Source organism: Amphiura filiformis, chromosome 13 (assembly GCF_039555335.1).
Source record: "Amphiura filiformis chromosome 13, Afil_fr2py, whole genome shotgun sequence".
Classification (NCBI taxonomy): domain Eukaryota; kingdom Metazoa; phylum Echinodermata; class Ophiuroidea; order Amphilepidida; family Amphiuridae; genus Amphiura; species Amphiura filiformis.
Genome location: NC_092640.1, coordinates 39,627,191 through 39,639,709, shown reverse-complemented (window position 1 = coordinate 39,639,709; position 12,519 = coordinate 39,627,191). Strand labels below are relative to the sequence as shown.

The following is a 12,519-nucleotide window of genomic DNA, read 5'->3' as shown; positions in this document are numbered from 1 at the left end:
CTAAACGTAATCTTTTTTTTATCGATACACAGCCGCAGGGAACACACATTACATGCTTTGACTGTACTTTGTACACTATGGCGCGCTTTTTACCATTTCCACGTCGGCTGCTTAACCAAGCGACCCGCCACTGCGTTGAAGACGTGTTGTGATTGGATGAACACAATCAGTGGTGATCACGGACTCCGTGCTGTCGTTGAGGGCTCTTATTGCAGAAAGCGATCTTGCAACAGTAGACACTATGTGGCTTTAAATAACAGAATATGTGAGTGTGAAGTCACAGTGTTATTTAAACTACGTAGCTACAGGTGGTTGTATTCTATTGTAACCATTGCGAGTATATAAACCCTGGATACAAGCTTAATTGCCAGGACAACAAGTTGATTTCAATTTCAATATCACGGATGTGCCTGGTGGCAATAACTCTGGAATTTTCCTACCTATATATTTTGCCTTTTATGCCGATATCTTGGTGAAAGAAGAATCTGGATTGTTACAGGAACTGGAATTTGTACCATACTTAAAGGAAACATCAATTATTATTTCTTGGAGTCTTGTGGAATCCAAAAAGGAGCTGTAAAATTGAAGGTAATTATCGTAATCTGTGATTGGTGATTGGTTGCCTGTGATTTGTCTTGTTTGTTATCGATATTATGGATACATAGATCGATTTCTCACCAGATTAGACGATAAATGTTGATTTTACAACGGCTAAACAAGCATCTACTTTTGAATGCATATAAGAGGTGAAGGAATACAAACCACGCATTCGACAAAACACGACAAGTTGCGTTATTGGAGGATATCTTGGAAATGGAAAGCGTGTTACTGCTAGAGAGGTCTTTAAAAGACTTGACCGACTTCAACAAAAAACTTCAGCTCAAGCTAAAAATTGTAAACAAATATGTTAGCTCTAAAACACCCAGAGAGCAGAGTTTATTTCCAAAGATCCAAATTAAAAAAAGAGTTGAGGTCAGTGCTTTGCGAGTACCATTTTACACGATGTGGTGGTGGTAAAGCTATTTTAAAGCATTTCAGAACTGAAATAGAAACCAACACCAAACCAATCATCGAGGTTGCAGAAGCGATGCATATTTTGGCAGACTGGGCTTCAATATTAATACGACACCGACACAGATAAACAGGCGATGGAAAGAAGGACACATCGTCCCCTGAGCTGTGTCATCCAAACTAAATCAGAATCTACATGAAAATGTTGTCCCTTAAGGAAGTTGATACATTATAATGAGGATCGAGGATGCCCTGTTGAGAAATGGATTTGTTCATGATGTTGCCGATACCGGTGAAAGTACATGCGTTGCGATCAGCTTGATGATAAAAGTGTGGCCAAGGATATTTACATCTTGATAAGTCAAAAGATGTTGTGTTGTCATGGACGGCTGAAATAAATAGGAACTCCTCGTCTGACCTTTTTGTACCATTTCGTAACTTATTATTAGGTATGTTATCTGATTGAAACGCAACAAGCAATATTCATGATATACTGTAATCTCTGAAGCAATGGCTTCGTGTATAATGCATCCATATGCATGCCGCGTGTAGATTCAGTTAGTAGGTACCATTTGTGCATGTCTGAGTAAAGTCGAGAGCTAGTGAATTGGTACACACTCAATGGAGTGGAAAGCGTCCCAATTGATTGTACGAGGGAATTGAATTACCCAAACGGGACTAGCACACTCGAATTAGAGTGGTTAAGTTTGATAATTTTTTAATTACTTGACCGACATTTTAGGAACTTGATCATGTAGGAGAATATTGAATGTTGTTTTATACGTACTCTAGTCGTTTGTTCCCTGTGGAGGTTTACAAATATCTCGAATTGAAAAATAAATATTTAAAATTTGACATTTCAAAACGTGTTCCCTACATTCAATAAGAATTTCGAACATTTGGCTCTTTGTATGGTTTTCATATGTAATACATGACAGTGTCTTTAGTTACAGTTTTTCTGGGCTCCTGTTACGCTTTCCTTTTTATTTTTGATTGACATGTTTACTGGTTGGCACTTCAAAACGTTAAATCCTCTTTTGTCAAGGTGAGAGTCGGATCAGCCGGCTGATTCGTTGTAGTTTGTTGGAGGCAAATACTCTCTTTTGATTGGTTACCTATGTGTTGTGATGCGACCGAGAAACATAAAGCAATGAGTACTACAGTTAAGGTTGGTCTTAACGCTGGAATTATTGAAACCTTTGGGCCTCATAGCTGTTAAATTGTTGGTTTAAAGTATACATTGTTAGAATGGCTAAAACTTGACAAATCCATCTGTGACATCAAAATGTTCAGTTGTCGAGAATATCCCACCCAATAAAAGTTTTGAACAACATATTTTTTTTTCAATTTTCAATTAGTATAAATATTTAGTAATTCATTTGTTTTAAATTTGGAGCAAAATGGTTGAAAATTGGGTGAAAACTATGCTTTTCTATGATTTTCCAAAATGTAGTATTTTTCAACCATTTTTGGTGAATATTTCTCGAAGTTGGTTAAAATAAAATAAAAAATAAATAAAAAGGGATTCCTATATATCTATATCAAGTAATAGTAAAGATTTTATCATTATGTTGTTAAAAAACTGAGTCAAGTTAGTTTTTTAGGGATGTCCTCCAAAACTGAGCATTTTTACCACAATCTGACGTAAAATATGCATTTGCCAAGTGTTTGCCATTCTAAATATGTATACGGTTATATACTTTAGACAAATAATATAGCAGTTATGAGGCCCCAAATCTACATAAATCAAGGGTTAACGCCAACGATAATGTTCAAGCAGGACTACTAATATAACGAGGTTAGAGCAGTAAATGAAACGTAACATTGTCTGGACTGAAAATACCTTTTTTACTACACAGCGTAGATACCAAATTGTACATATCCCTTGTTTTTAACGATCAGGATTTTTTTATCACACTATAAATTTCAATAATATATAATCAACCGGTATTGAATCAACATCAAAAGAACATCGGAACACCAACATGCATGTTAAACTAAATTGAATCACTATTGTAAACTATGTTGGCATCCAGATGGTTGATAACAAAAACAGGGTTAGGCCAATTTGCTTCATATACTGTCTGGGAAAATGCAATAAAAACATTTAATAGAGAGATTGCGGAGAGGCGTTCACTGGAAACGCCATACGGGTTACGTGTTTCGGCATTTTGCGGGCGACCGTCATAATGCCGTTCGCCGCGAAAATCAAATACAATACATTCATGGTGGCGCTATGCCGAAACAAATATACTATAGATGCCATGCATGCTTTTCTCGATTGGATCCAAACAAAGGATTTGAACCGGTGTCCTTCACCGCAATCATGGCGCAGTCCAGTCTATTCAATCAAATGTTGTCATCAACCTATTTGATCGTAGTGCATTTGCTATGTGTGTGAGAGACGAACTGTCGCGGTAGATTGCAGTCATGCTTTTGTTGAATGCATTTGAGTAGTCATATGCACAACATCTATAAAGATATATGAATCACCCATTCACCCTTGGGTGCATCGAACCCACATTTGTATTGGTATGCAAATACGACTGGCTGCAATCAGTCCAGTTTAGAATAATTATAGCATCGATGTTTTCCGGGCCTTTTTTAAACGAGTATTTTTAACAGGTGTATGCATGGAGCTATTAAAGATGGAGAGGCAATAGATTATGTAACGCATTGTACACTTGTGCCGATTTGAAATCTGACAAGCTATTCATCGAAAGGTACCTTTTGTTTGGGACAAAGGGCTTCCACCATTAAATCGGTAAGCTGACCCGACAGTGTATTAACGCTTTACCTAGCAGACTACTGTCAATAAGTGATCAAACGAAAGTCGCGTGAAAGCGCTTACTATAACGAAAAGTACCTTTTGTTGTCATACCACCCAAGGGTGGGATTGAGTAGCCGTAAGCACAAAAGGCACACATTAGCCGCTGATGCAGTTCGTTGTCACCCCACTGACTGTAGGTGCTTCATTTAAATAAATTGAATGCGCTTGCTGAATGATTACATATCAAGGCTGCCATGCCTGTATGTCTAGTAGTGTATAATGGTAATAGCTACGTATAGGGCCTACATGTAACATATAATAAGTATACCGGTATAGACCTATATAAAAGTTGTTTCACAAATTGACATTTTATTTTATTTTAAGAAGGAGAATGTCATAAACAGTGGCGTACTGAAGGGGGGGCAGCTCTCTTGGGAGGGGATGAGGGAGGAAGAGGTGGAGGAAGGGACATGAAGAATAAGAGGGGGCTGGAGGAAGAGAGAAAGAGGGACAAAAAGTATGGGGGGGTGGAGAAGGGAGGGGAGATAAGAAGAGGGAGTGATACTTTAGCAAGGAAAGAATAAGTACAGAGAAAGGAAAAGAAAGGAATGACAAATAAGTGTAGGCCTTATAATAATTATTATAGAAACTAAACACAGCCCCCCCCACATAGGCCTAACCCTAACAGCACTATAGGCAGCCATTCGATGATGTCAATCAGGAGGGTGAAAGTGCATAGGAACAATGCCGGAAACTACGTCACTCTATTGTTCGACTTAAACTACATCATTTTTAATCAAAAATTTTTTGTACCTATTGCTATGGTAGTTAATCCGATTATTACGTAACTTCGCCAGCGTATTCGCCGTCGAAGTGACGTAATAATCGGATTAACTGCCAGACCAATAGATAAATTCAATTTTTGAATAAATCACCCTACACTACAAGCAGGTTGCACTCATCACCTGTTTATGTCTGCAATCACAGATTGAATACAATACCGCTTTTTTTAAAGATACGATAGCTTACAGGTGCGAGTGATCAGCATTTCTTTGACATATAATTATGGTTCAATGCATATTCAAAAATTGTATTTATCTATTGCTATGGTACTTTTCATGTGTTATCAATATTTTATTGACTAATTTAACTGGGTAATTTTAGACATAGCTTGACTCACCCATGTGAGTCAAGGCTGGACTCATCTTTGTTAGTCACATTGACTCTAGGTTAAATACCACTAATTATGTATTACACGTGTTTCAATGGGAAAATGCCTAATTTCGGGTGGAATTTTCTCATATTCAGAACTCTCACAGTTCAATGCCACCAATATCAGGTGAAACTATATGATTTAGATGCCAAATGATCAAAATTTCAACATAGGTTGACCTGAGACTTTTCTTGTTTTAACGCACTGAACCGTAAACACCTTAAAATGACAGTGCGCCCTCGAAGCTGAAAGTTACAATATGATAGTGCGACTATTTACTAAAAACCGAAGCCGTACGTATGAATTTTGGTACTATTACATCAAAATGTCATATAATGAGAGAAAATGTACCATTTTGAAGCATCAAACTCTAAAAAGTCAATTTCAGCGATTTTAATGCAGTCTTTTCGAATGCCATGAAAACAAATAGTTCCTCATCGTATTTCAATGTATCGCCCAGGCCTATTAGTGGTATTTAACCTCTATGTCTAAAATGACCCAGTTGAGTGAGTCAATAAAACGTTTTACTGACTCACTTAACTGGGACATTTTAGACATAGGGCTGGACACGTGTTTATGAGTCACTGTGACTCAGATTTGGGTTTCAGTGCCTATATGCACCTAATGCTATAGCTATTTTGGCATTGTTCTGATGATTACAACACTTAATATGCAGCAAAAAGTGAATTTTTAGTTGTTTTCAGTAATCACATATGTTTGATCCCTACATGATCTTGAACTCAAAATCGGTTACCCATAGGCACCAGCTAATGTCAATGCTTATGTGTCCGTCACATCTCTGTGCCATGTAATATGTAGGAAAAGAAGCATTTTGTAGCTGTTTGTTATGTACCGGAAATACACCCTTAATGACCTTTGACCCCAAATCTATGTTTACCCTATAGGCCCCGGCTAGCTATAGCCAAATCTCATTACTGTGCCATGGAACATGTGAGAAGAAGCATTTTTGGTAAAATTACTCAACCGTGATGTTTTACCCCAATTGGGTCATGCCAAATACAACGGCTGGGGCAGTGAAGCTTTTGCCCAAGTTTGGAAGTTTGGTTATAACTGGTCCAAAAATTAAGGATCTACAGTATATTATATATATCAAATGTTGACATATGAAAATGGGCGGAATGGACCAATGTCGTACCAGAATTCATGGGTGGGGTGTCAGGGTGGCACCAAACATGTTTAGGGGCACTTCACCTGATCAGGTGCCACAAAACGTTTACCGGCAATATTCAAATGGGATTTTCTAAATTTTTAAATAGATTGTGGGCACATGGGCACATGCCCCTGTGACGCTACGGTACTACAATAAACAAACGAAAAAAGAAAAGAAAAGGAGAATAATACAGTATAAGTGAATTACACAGGGCAGAAATAAAGGACTAGTGGCAAATGGTGGTCATAGACCACAAACCTAGCTGGGACTTGCTGGTGTTGTGGAGGTATCTGACACCTTACAGATGTCCAGAAAATGCAATTTTTAGATTTGACCCCAGATGACCTTTGACATGACCCCTGCAAAATGTTCCAAAAATGTTCCCCTGGTCATCTAGTCTGTTTGAGCCCCATACCCCTTACATATATCTAGAAAATGAAATTATAAGATTTGACCCAAGATAACCTTTGACCCCTGCAAAGTGTTCCAAAATGTTCCCCTAGTCATTAATTTTGTTGTCAGCAAGTTTGAGTCCTGTACCCCTTACAGATGTCCAGGTAATGCGTTTCTAAAATTTGACCTCTGCATGACCTTTGACCTGACCCCTGCAAAATGTGCCCCTGGTCATGAGATTTGTTGTCACCGAGTTTGAGCCCCATACCCCTTACAGATGTCCAGATCATGCAATTGTAAGATTTAGCCCTTAAGCACCTTTGACCCCAATTCTGTATACAAGTTATAGGCGTATGGTATAGCCGATGCCATATATGCAAATGACATCATTGTACTATAATTATAATATGTAGCATTAGTAGCATTTTGAAGGTATTTGGTTAAATACCGGAAATTCCCCTTAATGACCTTTTGACCCCAATTCTGTTTAGACCCTATGGGCACTGGATATAGCTGATACATATGTGCAAGTTACGTAATTGTAGGGTGTAACATGTAGGAGGAGGAGCATTTTAAAGTTTGTTGCCAGAAGAAGAAAGAAGAATCGGATAGAAAATAGTACCTAGCTCGGGGTTGTAAACCCCCAGCTAGGTAAAAAAGGGCTAACACAATAGACTTATTAGTACATAAAGTGTTCATACAATATTTAAATGTTTGCAAAATAACATTTTACACAATTGCTTTTCCCACAGTATCGTGACCTTTACATTCCCTGGTATTTTAATAAAATTTTATCAAAATGTTTTAACCAAAACACGTGATCATGTTTTAAAAATATTTTGATGTTTGCTGAATAGTATCCATAAGCAAAACACTCTGACAGCTGTTTAACACAACGAAAAAGCAAGGCGAAAAATGGCGTTGCATGAACTTCTGTCCCCCGTCCAAAAATAAAATTCAACGGCAAATTTGCCGTAACACGACTCGATCTTACCTAAAACGCCTCTTCGCAAGATGATTTTTGGACGGCATTTTCCACACAGAAATGAATAGGTAATCTTCCCGTTCGAATTCGCGTCGAAAAAAATCGAAATTTACTCACCTCTTCTGGTCTATACTAGGTCAAATTGTAACCCCAAAATGGATTTTATTACATGTCGGACTCTACTTGCTCTATTAGGATACTTTGATTCGCTTCATAATAAGACAAACATAACATTTTTCTGCATTTTATAATGCGTCTTTTTGTCATTTTGGAACGTCATTTTTTGCTACCAACCGCAACGTAATCGCCTTACGGTAATTCCACGATTGACCAATTCACAATAGATTTCACCCTCTAGAGGGCACACTAACCTATTTTTGACTAATGTAGTTTGCCGTTCCCGTTCCCGTTTCACGTTTCACGTAAATTTCGCAATCTCTCTAATAACATACATAATCCGCCATTATTATTTTCAATGGCCCGTCCCACTTACTTCAACCACTTAGACGGTAGAAAGCAGTGTTTATTGTGTAACACAAAATGTGTTTTATAGCTAGCTTTATCTGCTATTAAAAAAGCTTTTGCTAGCCAGTGGCTACTAGAGTACCCAAAATGTTAAAATTTAACTACAAATTTCACATTTTATAAACTGATTTAATGTGAAAACAAACACGATGAATAAGACGGGTACAGTTAAAGCATTGTCTTGCTTTGATAGTTCTTGTTTCTGTTACTTAAGTCCTTAAATAAGAATGTTTTGGTGTTAAAAGCGTGTAAGGCATTAACAAGAACACTTCTCTATTGCCACGTGTATAATAACCCCACCATAAGTGCCAAGGCGCCACGTGTGTGTCATCTATGCCAGATAAGTAGCTCCTGTTATATGCAACACTTCACATCTAATACGTCCATATTACATCAAACGGCCATTTTTTTTTATCCACAAAGCTTCCATAAAAGTCATCTTTGTCTGATGTGAGGAGTGATTTTGGTTAGAATTCTTTCGCGAAGTAGTTATGTGCAGACATAAAAGGCAAATGAACACCTGAGCGCAAGAAGACCGTAAGTCCCCTTGGCCCCTCAACATGTATACACTAATGTTGCGTAAAGTTTCGTATAGTTTTGTAATGTTTTAGACATGTTCAGGGGCCAAAACAAATCTTTCGCAACCTTTCATGATGTTTTCACCCTGGAACATGTATTAAACATTATAAAACCCTACGAAACTATACGAAACTTTAGTGTATACATGTTGAGGGGCCAAGTGGATTGACCTCAAATGAAATAGGTATAAGCAAAAAAACCACAGATTGTAATCAAATACAACACATATAAAACCATACGTTTGCATAACCAAAGTTAAAACTGTAAAATGCATTCAACTGAGAACAAACATGTATAATTTTGGTTAGGTACTTCTTACAGACAGTTTATAAAAATACGACTAGCTGACCTCAATACAGTACCATTTTACCAGTGTGCGTACAAAACACTGAGGTTGAATTTCTATCATGCCATATGTGTTACAACAACAAAATAAATAAAACGTTTTCATTGATTGTGCCTTTTTCTCAAACTTTGGATTGATTTCATTTGTTCATGATAAAAGCACTACATCAAGTCATATCTTAATAGACTTCTTCTATTGACTATTTAACGGTTTACGAGTCTTGTTACTCGCTACACATTTGTATCACGGTTGCATCACGTCCTTGCCACATAGTTATCAATATGGCACATCATCTAATTAGAAGTGTTTTGATTGAAGATGCATTTAGTCTAACTAAAATCAATATAGATGATTTAAAAATGCAACTCGTGTGCTGAGGAGTTAAATCCATTTCAAATGTCGACCAGCAGCATATTGTCAGAGTATATGTTGAAGAGATTTAACGAATGTGTACAAGTACGCGGTATAAGTGAAGACCTGAGCGCAAGAAGACCGTAAGTCCACTTGGCCCCTCAACATGTAAACACTAAAGTTGCGTATAGTTGCGTATAGTTTGGTAATGTTTTATACATGTTCAGGGACCAAAACAAATCTTTCACGGCCTTTCATGATGTTTTCACCCTGGAACATGTATTAAACATTATAAAACCCTGAGAAACTATTCGTAACTTAAGTGTATACATGTTGAGGGGCCAAGTGGACTTACGGTCTTTTTGCACTCAGGTCTTCAAGTATTTACTGAAAGCCTTCACCTACCAAAATATAGCCATTGAAAGGTAATGCATTAAGCTCTCTAAAGCTGAATTTATACTCTATCGCTGAGCGACTGGTACTTAACTAATGAGGTAGCGCGCTTTTTCCAATGCAACATCAAGTACGCTAGCACATTGGTTAGAAACCAAACGCTCGTCACTCAGCGATGGAGTACAAATTCAGCTTTAGTGTAAAGAGTGTAAATCCACTTTTTTTAGAGTGATCTGATGAACCACTCAAATTTGTAATCTTTTGATAAATATTTTACAGTTAACTTCGCTCTCGACGATTTACAAGATGATTCAACTTCCGCTACAATAACACTTTTCAATATGGAATTGAGAGAGTAGTAAAAATCTGCAGTTTGTCGTTTTTAAACGCACGAAAAGTTGAAGTAATTTTAATCTGCGCAGTTTACACACCATTTCAGTTTCAAGACAAAAAAACAACGTGATTTTAAACAATTATTGATTTGATTTTGATTTGATTTGATTTATTGATAATCCAGGCAAACATACATACAATAGCAGAAAAAAAGCCTTAAAACAATAAACACAAATACAATAGTCAACGGGGTCCCTGGCGGATTCCCTAAATAGCGAACTAAATCACTTTGAAGTGGGTCTCCGATAACGCCGTTGACGAAAGAAATTATATATAAAAAAGCGATTAAAAAAAAACCGCACACACAACACATTACTGATAAAGGTACATACAACTACGCGTTTTGGGAGAATAAAAAAACAAACCAAAAACAATTTCACTGGAGACATCATTTGGCAAGGTGGACCATAACCTGGGAAATGCGACAAAGAGGGAATTATGGAAAGCGTCAGTTCGGCTGCGATGGAAATGCCGGAAATCTATGTTGACTGCTTGTCTGGAGGAAAGAGTATTCAGCTTGATATAGTCAGCCCAGCTAATATTGTATTTATTCCACAAACATCCAACAGCAAACATAATGCGAAGATAATTAAAGCGAGAAAGAATGGTGGGAATCTCAAGGGTCTGGAGCCTTGTACTGTAGGAAGGCCTAGACTGCCAGGGACCAGGAAAACTGTATCTGGTGAACCTTCTCTGGACCCCTTCCAGCTTATTTTTGTGACCCTCCCTGTTAGGAGCCCAAACTGGAGCACAGTACTCCAGGATAGGTCTCACCAGAGCAAAGAAAAGCTTCTTCATGGTATCCGGGTCATTGGATCCAACCGTTCTTTGGATGAAGCCAAGCAAACGTTGGGCCTTACTAGTGATAGTATCAACATGGGGACCCCACTCAAGGTTAGAAGACAAGACAACGCCGAGGTGCTTATGAGTAGAAACGGTTTCAAGAGGGATATCACCCATCTGATATCTAACGGAAAGAGGACGATGGGATCTGGTAATGTGCATTACCACACATTTAGCAGCATTAAGGGAAGCCTATTGATGGTATTGAATTTTTAAATGTTTCTTCTTTTTACAGTGTCATTTTAACTTAGATTGCATTGCATTAATTTCACGTCCTTTACTGTTTATTAAGACATTGATCAAAAGATAAATAAAATTAATACCAAAAAAATGTATAACCTAGAAAGCTACTATGCAACTCTACTAATGAAATCTATGCAACCTTTACACGTTGTGCATTAAACAGTTTATGGATTTAACATCTCTGTGGTATATTTAGTCAACGTTACTGTTGAATCTTCTTTTAACATTAAATGACGCCTTGATTGAAACAAGTGAAGCCAATGATGATATGTTCCGAAAAGGACAGTACACGGGTCACAGGTACATTCAAATTTTGTCAATAAAATGACTTGAATTCCGAAAGTGTTATCATGTAACTTTCTTTCCCATGATGTTATAAGACAATTGATAGACTTTACATCTCAGTGTTAGATTTATTCTACGCGTGACCAATATCTTGGTTTAACAACTTGACTGATGTATTTACTGTTATAATCTGCTATTTATGTTGCCTTGCTTGAAATGCGTGAAGCCAATGACTGGTCCAGTGGTACATGATTATACCACGTAGTGGAACATACAAAACTATCGATTATCAGACGTGGAAAGAAAAATGAAGCTTCCGGGTATTTATCTCTTATCTTTCACTATGAGACATTTTATTCTGTGAAAAATCTGTGATAGGTTGAAAAATCCGTGAAACATCTGTGTTGGATCACTGATCTTTCAACCGATCACAGATTTGTGTCTCTTAGTGATTTACTGTAATTGTTAAGACAATGACTCTACAGAGATAAATACTAGAAATATGCTCGTAGAAGTGATACTAATAAAGTAACTTTAAACCATGATTGTGTTTCCAACCTGTGCAATAGACAATTTGTCAATTTGATATCTCAGTAGTTTTTAGTATTTTATACGAAATGAACTCGTTTTCCCAATGTGACTCCGCTGTATTGTCACTGTGTGATTGTGGAATCTGTTAGGCAAATTAGGGCTGTGGATTGAGTGGATCGACTTCTCAGTGCCAGAAGTGGTTAAGTGCAATAGCTGCAATTTGTAGCTGCCATGTGTAGATGAGTACAATATCATAGGTCAGCTATGGCACTTACCCATTTCTAGCACTGAGCAGTCGACGTGTGTCTACGAAACAATATATATTCTTATACTGTTGGCTGATCGTTATTAATAGGGCATTTCGTGATCCACAGCCTCGACCCCCACTTTTCTCAAAAAAAGTTGAGATTTGTATACCAATGGAAACATCTGGCTACATAATGTTTATGTACCAAAAATTTCTTGCAGATTAATTCGTTTAGGAAAA

General features: G+C 37.4%; 1 long non-coding RNA gene across 1 annotated transcript in view; it reads left to right on the top strand.

Annotated features, from left to right (window-relative positions):
* Positions 1-241: 241 nt before the first annotated feature.
* LOC140167286 (uncharacterized) overlaps positions 242-12,519 on the top strand; it is a 180,843-nt gene continuing 168,565 nt past the window's right edge. Inside the window, exon 1 of the long non-coding RNA XR_011861022.1 lies at positions 242-588. This is a non-coding gene — a long non-coding RNA (uncharacterized lncRNA). The remainder of the gene's footprint in view (positions 589-12,519) is intronic.